This window comes from Theobroma cacao, chromosome 3, assembly GCF_053813885.1.
Source record: "Theobroma cacao isolate CCN51 chromosome 3, ASM5381388v1, whole genome shotgun sequence".
NCBI lineage: Eukaryota > Viridiplantae > Streptophyta > Magnoliopsida > Malvales > Malvaceae > Theobroma > Theobroma cacao.
In genome coordinates this window covers 3,746,596-3,759,153 of record NC_142641.1, presented here as the reverse complement: position 1 = coordinate 3,759,153, position 12,558 = coordinate 3,746,596, and the positions used below count along the sequence as shown (strand labels likewise).

At 32.7% G+C, this 12,558-nt stretch overlaps 1 long non-coding RNA gene across 1 annotated transcript; it reads right to left on the bottom strand.

Annotated features, from left to right (window-relative positions):
* Positions 1-700: 700 nt before the first annotated feature.
* LOC108661272 (uncharacterized) lies at positions 701-3,366 on the bottom strand. The gene is made up of 5 exons (XR_001927027.2): positions 3,063-3,366; positions 2,927-2,990; positions 2,338-2,419; positions 2,072-2,217; positions 701-863 (listed from the first exon to the last, which is right to left on the bottom strand). It is a non-coding gene; the product is annotated as an uncharacterized LOC108661272 (long non-coding RNA).
* Between the last annotated feature and the right edge of the window lie 9,192 nt (positions 3,367-12,558).

Below are 12,558 nucleotides of genomic sequence, written 5' to 3'. Positions count from 1 at the left end.
TCAAACCTTGGATCTTTACTTAGGCCACCAAGTAAGGTGTTGGACCTATTAAGGACAAATTGGTTTTCATTCAATGGTTGCTTGAGGCATGGTTCAATTTGAAGTGATGGGGATTCTTGAGGATGAATTTTATTGGTTTTATTGGGACGTTCAACCATTTCCATCAATTCGACAATCTGTCCTTTCATTCTTCGAAGGTCATGTCTAAATTCTTCCTGATAGCATTTCAGTGCACTTATCCTTACTTCCAATTGATGTTCCATATCTTTCAATCCTAATGATCCCAACCAAAGTAAATTAGAGAAGAAAATTGAAACTTGAATAAAAATTTGGATGCTTTTTTTCTTTTTTCAAAAAATGAATTTATTCCGTTTCTTGTAAATCTAACAACATAGAATAAACATGAGATAATTGCATGTAGATGAAAATATGATGTATGTGTAACGACCCTCACCTACGGTTGTTACCGGAGCACAAATCATGTAAGCTAGCTCATACGACTCGGCAAGCCTTTTAAATATTTTTATCTTACCTAGTAATTTCATTTCCTTTATATCATCCATCACAGTAACAATGATATGTGCCAATGTAGCAATTTTTAATACTTCATCACCATAGGATTTCATAAAAAAAATACCAAGTATTTACACAACACGTTTTATAAAACATAACTTCAAATTTAATTAAACAATACCTAAAGGCCTCGACCCAAAATAGTTTTAAAAATACAACATTTCTTTTAAACAGTTGACCACTCGACATCTAGTTAATGGAGTAATACAAGGGTAGGGCTATGAGACACCAATTACCTACGTTGCAAGCTGAAGTCCTCTCACCACAATTGGTCCCCAAAATTTACTTATCTGGCATTTCAACTAGTTGGGGTGAGCCTTTCATACTCAGTGAGTGGACAGGAAAGGAAACAAGCATTAAGTAGAGCTTTTAACAAAAGCATAATAATAATATATATGTATGACAATATAAACTATGCACAAAGTTAATAGATTATGTGCAAATCAATATAAGATGCTTAAATTTAAATCTCAAAATTTTTAATTACTTTTGCAGTGTAAAAATCTCATGCTTGATAAAATTGATTAACTATTGCAATTATAAACAATGTAATTTCCTGAATGTCATGTAAACTAATAAACGAAAGCCATGGTTTTCTCAAACAAATATAATAGTAATGCCATGCTTAATTAATAAAAAGGAATCAAATAGGGTATCCTCTGGTAGGTCTAATATAGCGCCTTAGGCTCTCTCTCTGATATCAATAACATCAACACCTACTCGTGAGAACTTCCCACATCACCAAATATAAGTCGGGGCTTTAGGTCCCCCTTTACCTACTCATGGAAACTCCCCACGCCACTAAATATGAGTTGAGGCTTCAGGTCTCCCTTTATTATTAATTATCAATTATCAATATTCACTACTTTGTGCACAAAGACCACATAAAACTGGTGTGGTAACAAGACCTATACCCATAAGGTTTACCTAAGAAAATAAACTAATGGAATTTCAATTGCATATAATCAATTCAATCATAAGCTCAAAAGGTGTGTATGCATGTTTAAATCATGAATGAGGTGAGCAATATATAAACAAGTTCATCATAAAATCAGTGAACATTAAAATAGCAAGTTCGCTTACGAAAATCAATGAGCATGTCATAGATAAAATATTTCACTTAAGCATCATGAAAATTGCCACCAAGGCATATTAGAAAACTCATTAACGGCCACTTTAGGGCCTTTATACAGGAGTGTAATACATACAATTTTGAATGCTTCAAAATAGAGTATAAAATCTCATCATGTTTCAAAGGCTTATTTCTCGTTTTGTAAACAGCTTAATAGTTTTGATATTCCCACATAAACAACACATATAAAACAAGCTTAATAATCATTCCTAATCACTAACAGCTCATGGAACCCAATTGCAATCCAAATATAAACATCGGAACTCAATGTAATTGAATAATATCTAAACAGTGGGCATATCTAGCTTATTTAATATATCATATTCACCATTCAATAAATGCTTTAAAAGGGAATTGCCCATTCACCTTCTTTGGTGGGAATTCTCACCAATTATACCAATTTTCCATAGTTTAAGCTTGTTCTATTTCTGTTGGGAGACTTAGCATAATTCAATCCATCATCATCACCCAAGCCTTGTTGATTTCTTCCAACAACCGGGGTTCCAACTCAACTGTTCATTAGTGGCATGCACAAAGATATTTCTCAGTACTAGGCTCAGTACTAAACGATTACATAATTTGTGCAGCAAGCATTATAGCAACAAAATTCCAATTTCAATTTATTTTCTTACCTTCAAATTTCTACCAACTTGTCCTTGATATTAGACCACAATGCTAGCGGAATTTTTTTTTCAACACTTTCCTTCATTACTCCTTTAAATTGAAACATATTAATTCAATTAATCAAACTCCATGGTTAAACTAAGCAATCAACTAGAATTAAATTCATCATTGCCTACCTAGCTAGCATCAAATCCAATATTTATATCATACTGACAGCAAACCAGACCATTATTTAAACCGCATTTAATCCCAACATTTAAAACCAAATCCAAAAATCACCACCTAAGGCAACTACCAGCTCATTTATCAATCAATAAGCAACCATATCTTACTAGCTTTTAACTAGCATTTCAACATTGAAATTACACACCACTTAACTATATTCATTTCCTTACCTCCAAGAACGAATAACTCCACCTTAAACCTCTAATTCAAGACATTAAATCCAAATTTCCAGCAAGCTCATCTTTTTCTTTCCCAACTTCCTTACAATAATTATTATATTACAATCCGTTAATCTCAAACTCATCTAAAAATTCTTTCCAACTAGCAGCAAAATATAGTAAATATTTAATAAATAAAGCCCAAGGCTCTTACGTTTATGGCTTAACCCCAACTTAACCACAACCTCCAGCAAGCTTTCAACCCAAGGCACAAATGGCTGCCACAAACAATTTGAAAACTTTTAACAGATTAATTTTAAGTGTAATGTCTAAAACTAATAATTTCTTACCTCTTTAGCAAATTTCCCAACCCCAAGATTCCATTGTAGAGCCTATTATCCTTCAAAGATGGTTTGATACGCTCGGTTGAGAAAACCAAAGTTACATTAGCTTGAACTTCAAAATGGGGGAGACACTCAACTCTTTTCCCTTCTCTATCAATTTTTTTTTGAAGCCTCTTCCCCACCTACAAGGTAATATTCGGAGTTCAAAATTCTTGAAAATTTGTTTGGGAATGGTCTTGTTTTAAGCAAAGAAGAATGACAGATTCCAAGAGTTGTAATGGGCGGAGTCTCCTATGTTTAACACCCTTTAAAATTTGTTCCCTTCTTGTTTTCCTTGCAAGGCGAATTCTCCGATCAAAAGGGCCTTCCAATCTGATTTTGAAATCTAATTTAATTAAATTTTTTTTACATGGGGCCACATGTTTCGCCCAACTTGCATGCAACAATGATTACATGCAATTGTTGTCCTTGCATGCATTATAAGGCCATAAAGTGCCCGGCCCCGTTACCTTCATGTGGCATAGTTTCCTTAGTTCTTGTATTTTAATTACTGACCACTTTAGTCATTATCTAATACATGTATTACATTCCACACATGTAAATTTTTCTATGATAAAAATTCTTCAATCCATAAATATCTCACTCTCCCATTTTGGTCGAACCTACCTCTTTAAAATTGCCTTTTAATATTTTATTTATTTATTCAACTTCCACTATTATTTTAATATTATTTCATTATTAAAATATTATTTTATTTTCCACATTCTCCTTCAATCTTCTATGCTTTCCAACATCATCAATGATCACAATTCTTCTCAAATTTCTAATATTGCTCTAGTTTAATCAACATTTGAAGTGATGGGATATTACAATATGCATGCATGTATGAAATGCTATGGTGCCTTGATGTATGGATGACCACATTATTGAAATCATGTATAGTGGGAAGTAGAAAATTTGAAACTAAAATCCCTCTCTTTTTGTTATTTTTGAAGAAAATGGAAGAAATAAAAAAACTTCTTTTTTATGTTTCTTTCCAAAAAAAGAAAAGGTGCCAGAAACATCTTTTTTCTCTTTTTCCTTATTTAGTTTTTGCAAAAGAGAAAGCTTTTCTCTCTTTTTCTTCTCTCTCATTTTGATGCACAAAAGGAGCAACAGGCACATTTTTCTATTGTTCTTTTTTCTTTTTTGAAAAGACCACACTTTAAGGAAAGACCTCTCTCTTTTTGTTTTTTTTCTTCACAAAAGAAAGAAAATAATCCTCTCTTTTCATGTTTATCTTTTTTTTTTTTCCTATTTAGGAGAAAAGAGAGAAAACTATTCTTTTGAAATTTTGAAAGTAAAAAAAGAGAGAAAAATCTTCTAAAAATAGAGAAATAACGAATGTAAAAAATCTTGTTCCTTTCCCTTTTTAATAAGACGAAAAAAAGAAGGAAAAAAATACTTTTTTTTTGTTTTTTGCTTTTGGTTTTTTGGCTTTCTTAAAAGTCACTTTGACGTTTTTTTTATATGAAAAAGGAGGTTGCTAGGATAAAATTGTTCCTTCATGTGTCCTAAGTTAGTGTGTACTTTTCAAGACAAGTTCGGTACAGCTCTACGTATGAGATGGCTCCTCAGGGTTTACTATATGTTGAGTTCAATTTCACTCAAAACTAAAAGTTTCCAAATTGTTCCTCCTTGTCATCCTATTTGGACTAGCAAGGCACTTTGGTCCTCACCCATTGCAGGTTTCAAAATGGACTAGGTTTACTTTGTTAGTGCAAATAGGGTTTAAATGAAATTCAAGGAACTAGCAAAATTGACTTCAAGGTGAGTCTTTCAATAGACGCTATCTTTAAGACTTATTTCACCCCCATCACTTGGTATGCAAAGGGGAATAATGCCAATAGCCTTAGGGATACAATGAAGGCAACATCTAACTTCATTTTACACTTTACAAGAATAGATCGTTAGATACACCTGAGGGTTTGCAAAGTTGTTTAGCCTTAGAGCTTACTTTTTGCAGCAAGTAGATTATAAGAAATTTGGACGCTTTTGTAGTTTATGGGACCTTAAGTGTTTATGTTAATTTTCAGAATACAACACTTCTCTTGCTCTTGTTTTGTTTTTGTTTTGATGTGTTAAAAGGATTAGTGACAAGCCTTTTATATAGGCTTGCAAGTGTTTCTTATTCAATGATACAACCCTTTCATCAAGGCACCACTTTACCTAAAAGATATCTTTACATTTTGCAAGACACAACCTTTGGATAAAGGTATTGTTTCAATAATTACCTTATGAAAAGACAACCATTCTTTCCATAAAACATAATCTTTAAGTTATAATTTGAAATGATAACTTTTCATATTCAAAATTTAGAGTTATGGTGTTTTTTCAAGTTGTCTCTTAACTTTTGAATTTAGAGGTGTTTTGCCAACATGTCATTGTACCAAGAGACATAACCATTCAAATGAAAAACCTACCTATAATCCAATAGTCACACTATGTCACTTTATGTGACAAAACTTTTGAGCTAAGATAGCTTTTCATTATGTGACATAAACTTCGATTCTGAAAATACACTAATAATCCCCCACCATTTTTAAAATTTTCAAATACCAACAAGTTTGAGAATCTTGTGCATAAAGGAAGGTATCCAGCAGATTTAACCTTCACTTAAAGAGTGTGATTGGTTCTAGTCTGAATTGAGTGGTTGACCAAGCATTGAACCATCGATTCTTCATTTGATTAGTTAGGTCACTAAACACACATAATTGCTCGCTTTATATCTAGTTTTGCCAATACATTTCATGGCTTTGAGTTTTGCATCCATTCATGAGTGTTGTCAAAGTCAATCCTTTATCTCCTAGAAGTAGTGACATTTCTGCTCACATAAGTAGCCCCAATTAGAAGTACCTTGTAATTATAGTACTTTAACATATACATGTTATGGGTTTATTATGAGCTTTTGTTCAACCTTACCTCACACATTACGGGAACCAAACATTATACACCTTGGGATGTAAAATATAAATTAGTGCTTGTAATCATCCATGTGGTAGAATGGTCAGTACCCAAAACTTTCAAGTTAGCCACACCTTGGGACGTGAGCTCCCACCATGGGAGATTTAATTGATAGGCTTCAGACTTATCCCTCTTGAGGTCTTTATTCCCAAGTCCATTTTCAGACCTTTGGTAAACGGATCTGCTAAATTTTCACAAGACCTCACATAACTTATAGTGACTGTATTCCATCACTAATTCTTTATCTTATAATGCTATTTTGAAATCCAATAAATTGACTTTTTCCGTTGTATGATTGATTGTATGACTTTGATACCATTGTTTCATTATCACAATGTATCAAGATTGATACCATTGGTTTAGGCCACAACAGAATTTCATAGAGTAAATCTCTCAATCATTCCGCTTCTTGGGTGGTTGATGCTAAAGCTATAAATTCAGCTACCATGGTGGAGTTCTCTTGACAAGATTGTTTCTTAGAACCCCAAGAAACAATACCTTCACCAATTGTAAAAACCCAGCTAGTCATAAAAGTATGATCTGTTCTATTTGAGTCACAACTCGCATCTATATACCTTTTTAAAATTGAAGGAAAACCTAAATAAGAAATGCCATAACTCATTGTACTTTTTAAGTACCTAAGAACTTTATGAACAGTATACTAATGTTCTTTACTTAGATTACTTGTAAATCGGCTTAGCATCCCAACCACAAAAGTAATGTCCGGCCTTGTACATACTATAACATACATTAGGCATCCAATCACCCTGGTATATTAATTATTGGCTTGTCTTTATTGGGTACTAGCTTTAGATTAGAATCATAAGGCGTGTATATAGGCATACAATTTGACTTATTATACTTCATTGCAATCTTTTCAATGGCATGAGATTGAGATAATATTAGGCCATTATTGTCTCTCGTTATTCTTATCCCTAGAAAAACATCCACCACACCCATATCTTTCATGTTAAAATCTTTGTCAAGAAACTTTTTGGGTTCTCCACTTGTTCCAAATCGATACAAAACATTATCATATCATCCACATATAGACAAATGATGATACCTTTACCATTATGGAATTTAGTATAGACCTATTTTTTAGATTGATTGATCTTGTAGCCATTAGCTAGTTGTACCTTCTCGAACTTTAGATGCCATTGTTTGGGTGTTTGTTTCAATCCATACAAGGACTTTACAAGCTTACTTACTTTCCTTTCTTGAACAGGAAAGACAAACCCTTTAGGTTTTTTTATAGACACCTATTAATCTAATTCATCATTTAAAAATGTTATTTTAACATCCATTTGGTGAATTATCATTTTATGCATAGATGTAAGTGCTATAAGCATTCTAATTGTAGCTATTCTTGCTATCGGAGTATATGTATCCAAATAATCAACACATTTTCTTTTGTTTAAAGCCCTTTGCCAGTAGCCTTGCTTTAAACTTATCTATGGTTCCATCAACTTTCATTTTCTTTTTGAAAATTCATTTACAGCCTATTGGCTTGGAACCCAATGGAAGGTCTACCAACTTCCAAGTTTTGTTTCCTATTATCGAGTCCATTTCATATTGTATTACTTTTCTCCAAAATGAAGCATCTCGAGACATCATTGCCTTTTCATAAGTTTGAGGATCACTTTCACCTTCTACATTAAAGCAATAAGGTAAGTATTCGCATATTTCTTCTCTTGTACCTTCTAGTAAGTACATGAGAAAATCGGATCCATATGTCTTTGTTTTTCTAATTCTTTTACTTATTCGAAGCTCAATAGTTTCCTCATCATTTTTCAAAAGTTTATCACTTTCTGTTACTAGTTTTATGGGTTTTGGAATTGAATTGAACCTTATCTCATCAAAGATAGTGTCCTTTGATTCTATCATTATATTAATGGAATATAAATCATTGGGCTCTATTACCATGAAACGATATGCTTTATTATATTTGGCATATCCTATAAATATACATTCAATTCCTCTTTCACCCAATTTCTTTTTTTTTTGTTCCAAAATTGTTATTATGACTCGACATCCCTAAACTCTTAAATAATTAAGGTTTGGCTTTCTTCCTTTCCATAGCTCATAAAGAGTGGTTTTACTCCTTTTGTTTGGGATTCTATTTAGTATATGGCAAGTTGTTAGTAAGGCTTCACCCCAAAATCCTTTCCCAGACCCGAATTAGAAAGTAAAACATTAACCATTTTAGTAAGAACTCGATTCTTATGTTCTGCTACACCATTTTGTTTTGATGTGTACGAAGTAGTAATCTCATGAATAATACCAATGGACTTGAAATCCAAGGGATTTTAATATTCACCTATTCTATCACTTCATAAACAATTGATAAGCAATTCACAATGCAATTCAATTTCATATTTATAGGTTTTAAATTTCTCCATTACTTCATCTTTAGCAAGCAATAAGTAAACATAGCAATATCTAGAGAAGTCATCTATAAATGTTACAAAGTATTTCTTTCCACCAATAAATGGAGTACTATGCATATCACAAGCATTCGAAATGTATTAATGCAAGAAATTTGGAGTTTCTTTCTACCTTAGGAAATGAGCTTCTTGTGATTTTAGTAATCAGGCATTTCTTGCACATATCATTATTTCCATCAATAATAGGTAGAACTATTAACATTTTTATTAATATTAAGGTTGAATATATTTTCACTCAAGTATCCACTTCCCACATATTGTTCACTTTTTATAAGGATGAACTTATCTACTTCAAATGCTAATTTAAAATCATACTTATTCAACAAACCACCCGGCACAAGATTCTTTTTTACTTCTGGTAGATAATAGACATTGTTTAGTACAAGTATTTTTCTAGAAGTAAACATGAGTTCCACGGTCCCTTTTCCTTTCACATGTGTAGTGAAGGAATTTTCCATGTACAACACGGTTCCATCATTAACTATTTCTAAAGTCTTGAAGAAATTTTTGCCATTACGTACATGTTTAGTTGCTCGAGTGTCAATCCACCATGTTCCATCATCTTGGAGAAGATTGACCTCGAAAATCATAGCCACAAACTTGTTATTGTTCACACCTTGTGTTTTATTTTTTCAAAAGTTTACATTCCACTTTGAAGTGTCCAAGTTTGTTACAATGAAAACATGGCCTTTTTTTGTTCTTTTTGATGTTATGACTTTTTTCATTCATACCCACGAATTACTTTCTTTTGTTGTACAAGACCGGTTTGCTTGATAGTTTGTGTTCCATCACATGGAACTTTGAAGTCTCAAGATTTTTTTTCATTAGAATCCTTTTCTTTTTCATCTTGCTTGACTTTTTCTTGTTTACGATAATCTTTTTCTATTCGAAGATGATTACCAAGGTCCTCGAGAGATATTTTCTCTTTTTTATGTTTTAGAGTTTTCTTAGTGTCTCTTCATGAGTTCAAGCTCATGTAATTACTTCATAACAGAATAATTATCAACCATGTTGTAGTCACTAAAATGACTAACTAGAAATTTCTTGCTACTTGTATCTTCGGCCATGTTTCTTACTTCCAATTGGTCCCAACGTTGTTTTACACTATTTTCATTCTGGTACACATCGAACAATGCATCCGACATTCCATTAAGATTGTGTCCCATGCATATGTAGTCATCATTATCCCATTTTTGCCTTAAAAGAGTTTGATTCACTGATTCTTCATCTTGTTTTAGTGTATCTAGAACATAAGCGACATTGAGAGTTGTAAGGAGGAAACACATTTTCTGCCATTGAATAAAGTTTCCTCCTTCCAAGCGATCTAACTTAACAATGGTGGTAGCCATCTCTTTAAGTGAAGCCATTTTGAATTCCAACACCATGAATATGAGTCTTAAAATTGTTGGTGTAAATGGGGTTTAAATGGAATTCTAGGAACCGGGGAAATTGACTTGAATGTGAGCTTTTCAATAGATGTTATCTTTAAAACTTCTTTCTCCCCTGCCACTCGGCATGCAAAGGGGAATAATGCGAATAGCCTTAAAGATTCAATGAAGCCAACGTTTAACTTCGTCTTATACTTTACGAGAGTAGACTGCTAGATACACTAGAGGGTTTGCAAAGTTGTTTGGCCTTAGAGCCTACCTTTTGCAGCAAATAGATTATAAGGAATTTGGATGCTTTTGTAGTTGATGGGAACTTAAATTATTTATGTTAATTTTCAAAATACAACACTTCTCTTGCTCTTTATTTTTCTGCTTTTATTTTGTTTTTGTTTTGATTTGTCAAAATGGTTGGCAACAAGCCACTTATATAGGCTTGCAAGTGTCTATACTTCAAGGACATAACCCTTTCATCAAGGCACCATTTTGTCTAAATACATCTTACATTTTGCAAGACCCAACCTTTAGATAAAGGTAATATTTCAATAATCACTTTATGAAAGGACAACCGTTCATTTTAGAAAACATAATCTTTGAATTATAATTTGAAATGATTGCTTTTCATATTCAAATTTTTTAGCTGTGGTGTTTTTTCAAGTTGTCTCATAATCTGTGGATTTAGAGGTATTTTTCCAACATGTCATTTTACCAAAAGACATATAAATCACAAGAAAAACCTACCTACAATCCAATAGTCACACTATTGCACTTAATGTGACATAACTTTTGAGCTAGGATAGCTTTTCATTTTGTGACATAACTTTTGATTTTGAAAATACACCAACACAATCTTAGTGGGAGTGTTTCACTAGCCCATGTGGAGCTTATCACCTTATGAGAGTGTAGCTACTGAACCTTTTATAATGAGGATAAAGCTCAGGTAGAAAGCTTATTCATGAATGAAATGTGTTGTGTGGGTGAAGGAATGGATCAACCTTTGATCGCTCATCTCATGTCCCTTTATCTTAGATACCCCACGTTTATTAAAACAAATGAATAAATAACAATAAATGACATGCAATAGTAGAAAACTAAATAAAATAATGCCATTTATGATTAAGGAAATAAAACATCATCAATTAATTAAGGTTTAGGATAACTTATGATTATTTATCAGCTTGACACTCAAGAATCCCTAGTGGAGTCACCAAATTGTCATTACATGTGATGTGAAAATTTGGAAATTGATCCTCTCTTCCATGAGAGTCGATCCTAGACAATTTCAAAAGCTATTTCAAGCACCTTGTGATGTGGGGATCGACTATCCCTTCTATAGAGGATGATTTTAGGCATTTCTAATAGCTATGTAAGGCTTTAAACTTTTAGGGATCGACCCCTCTTGTCAAGCCCTACTCTATTATATATTTGTCATGTCATTCATGTGCTTGATAGAATGTTTGCATAAGTGAATGAATCGAAAAATCGTTAAAAGTCGGTATTGTACCTAGTGGTACAATGAAGTTGATTAAAGCCTCGAACTAGGCCAAATAAAGATTTTACGATGTATTTGAGAGTTATTGAATCTTAGAATGTCTTAATATGATGATTCGAAATTCGAGGATTGATTTGGAGTTAATTCGGGAATTTTCATAATGCAGGGGTAAAATGGTCATTTTGCCACCCAAGGGAAAAATTGGAATGTTGGATGATATTTTGACTAAATTTGATTAATTAGAGCATTATTTGAATTTGAGAAGTGAAAAATTTCAATTTCAACATTTTTTCAAACATAGGGGCAAAACGGTCATTTTAAGTGTCCATGAGGACGAAATTGGAAATTTTGGAATTTTACACCACCATGACACTTGTCAATCCCATGAATTTCACCCATTATTTTTTCAAGTGAGAGATTATATGCGGTGGGAATGAGATGCTTAATTATTAAGTTTTTAAACATGGACAATTAAAAGGTGACAAGTGTCAAGCTTTAATATTATTTTAATTACCTATATAAACTCACTTAAAACCCTCACATTCACACTCTTATGGCCGGCCAAGCAAGGGAACAAAGAGAAAAAGAGAAGAACAAACCCTAGGAAGGAAAAATCCAAGAGAAATTGTTAGATTTCAAGGAATTAAGCAAGGAAAGGTAAGATTTTTTTTATTTTAGCTTGTGATCTACCTTTCCCATGCATTCTTTTTCATTGTCCATGGCTGAAATTCAAGTTTTCAAGAGGGAACCTTTGCTGGCCAAACCTAGAGAGAGAAGTTTTGGTGATGAATTTTGCTAGATTTCATAATATCTTAGTGTTTTTAGTCATTCTGTGATGTTTGGAAGGAAAAACAAGCAAGAAAATCACATGTTCTTCAACCACCCTCATTTGGCTGAATTTTCTATAGGGCATGTTGATGATGGATTTGGTTGTAAATCATGTTATTTAGCTAGGAATTGATGAATTATGATGTTGGATATCGAAACCGGTTATTGAAAGGTATAGTTCCTTTAGAAAATGGCTTGATGGAAACTAAGAAAATCATAGTAAATGGACTTGGATTTGATTCCTAATGATATATATGGATTTACGAGATTGTGTAGACATTGATTAGTATGTTAGTTCGGAATCAGAATGAATTTCGAAAAATGGTGAAGTTAGTCAAAAATCAAGT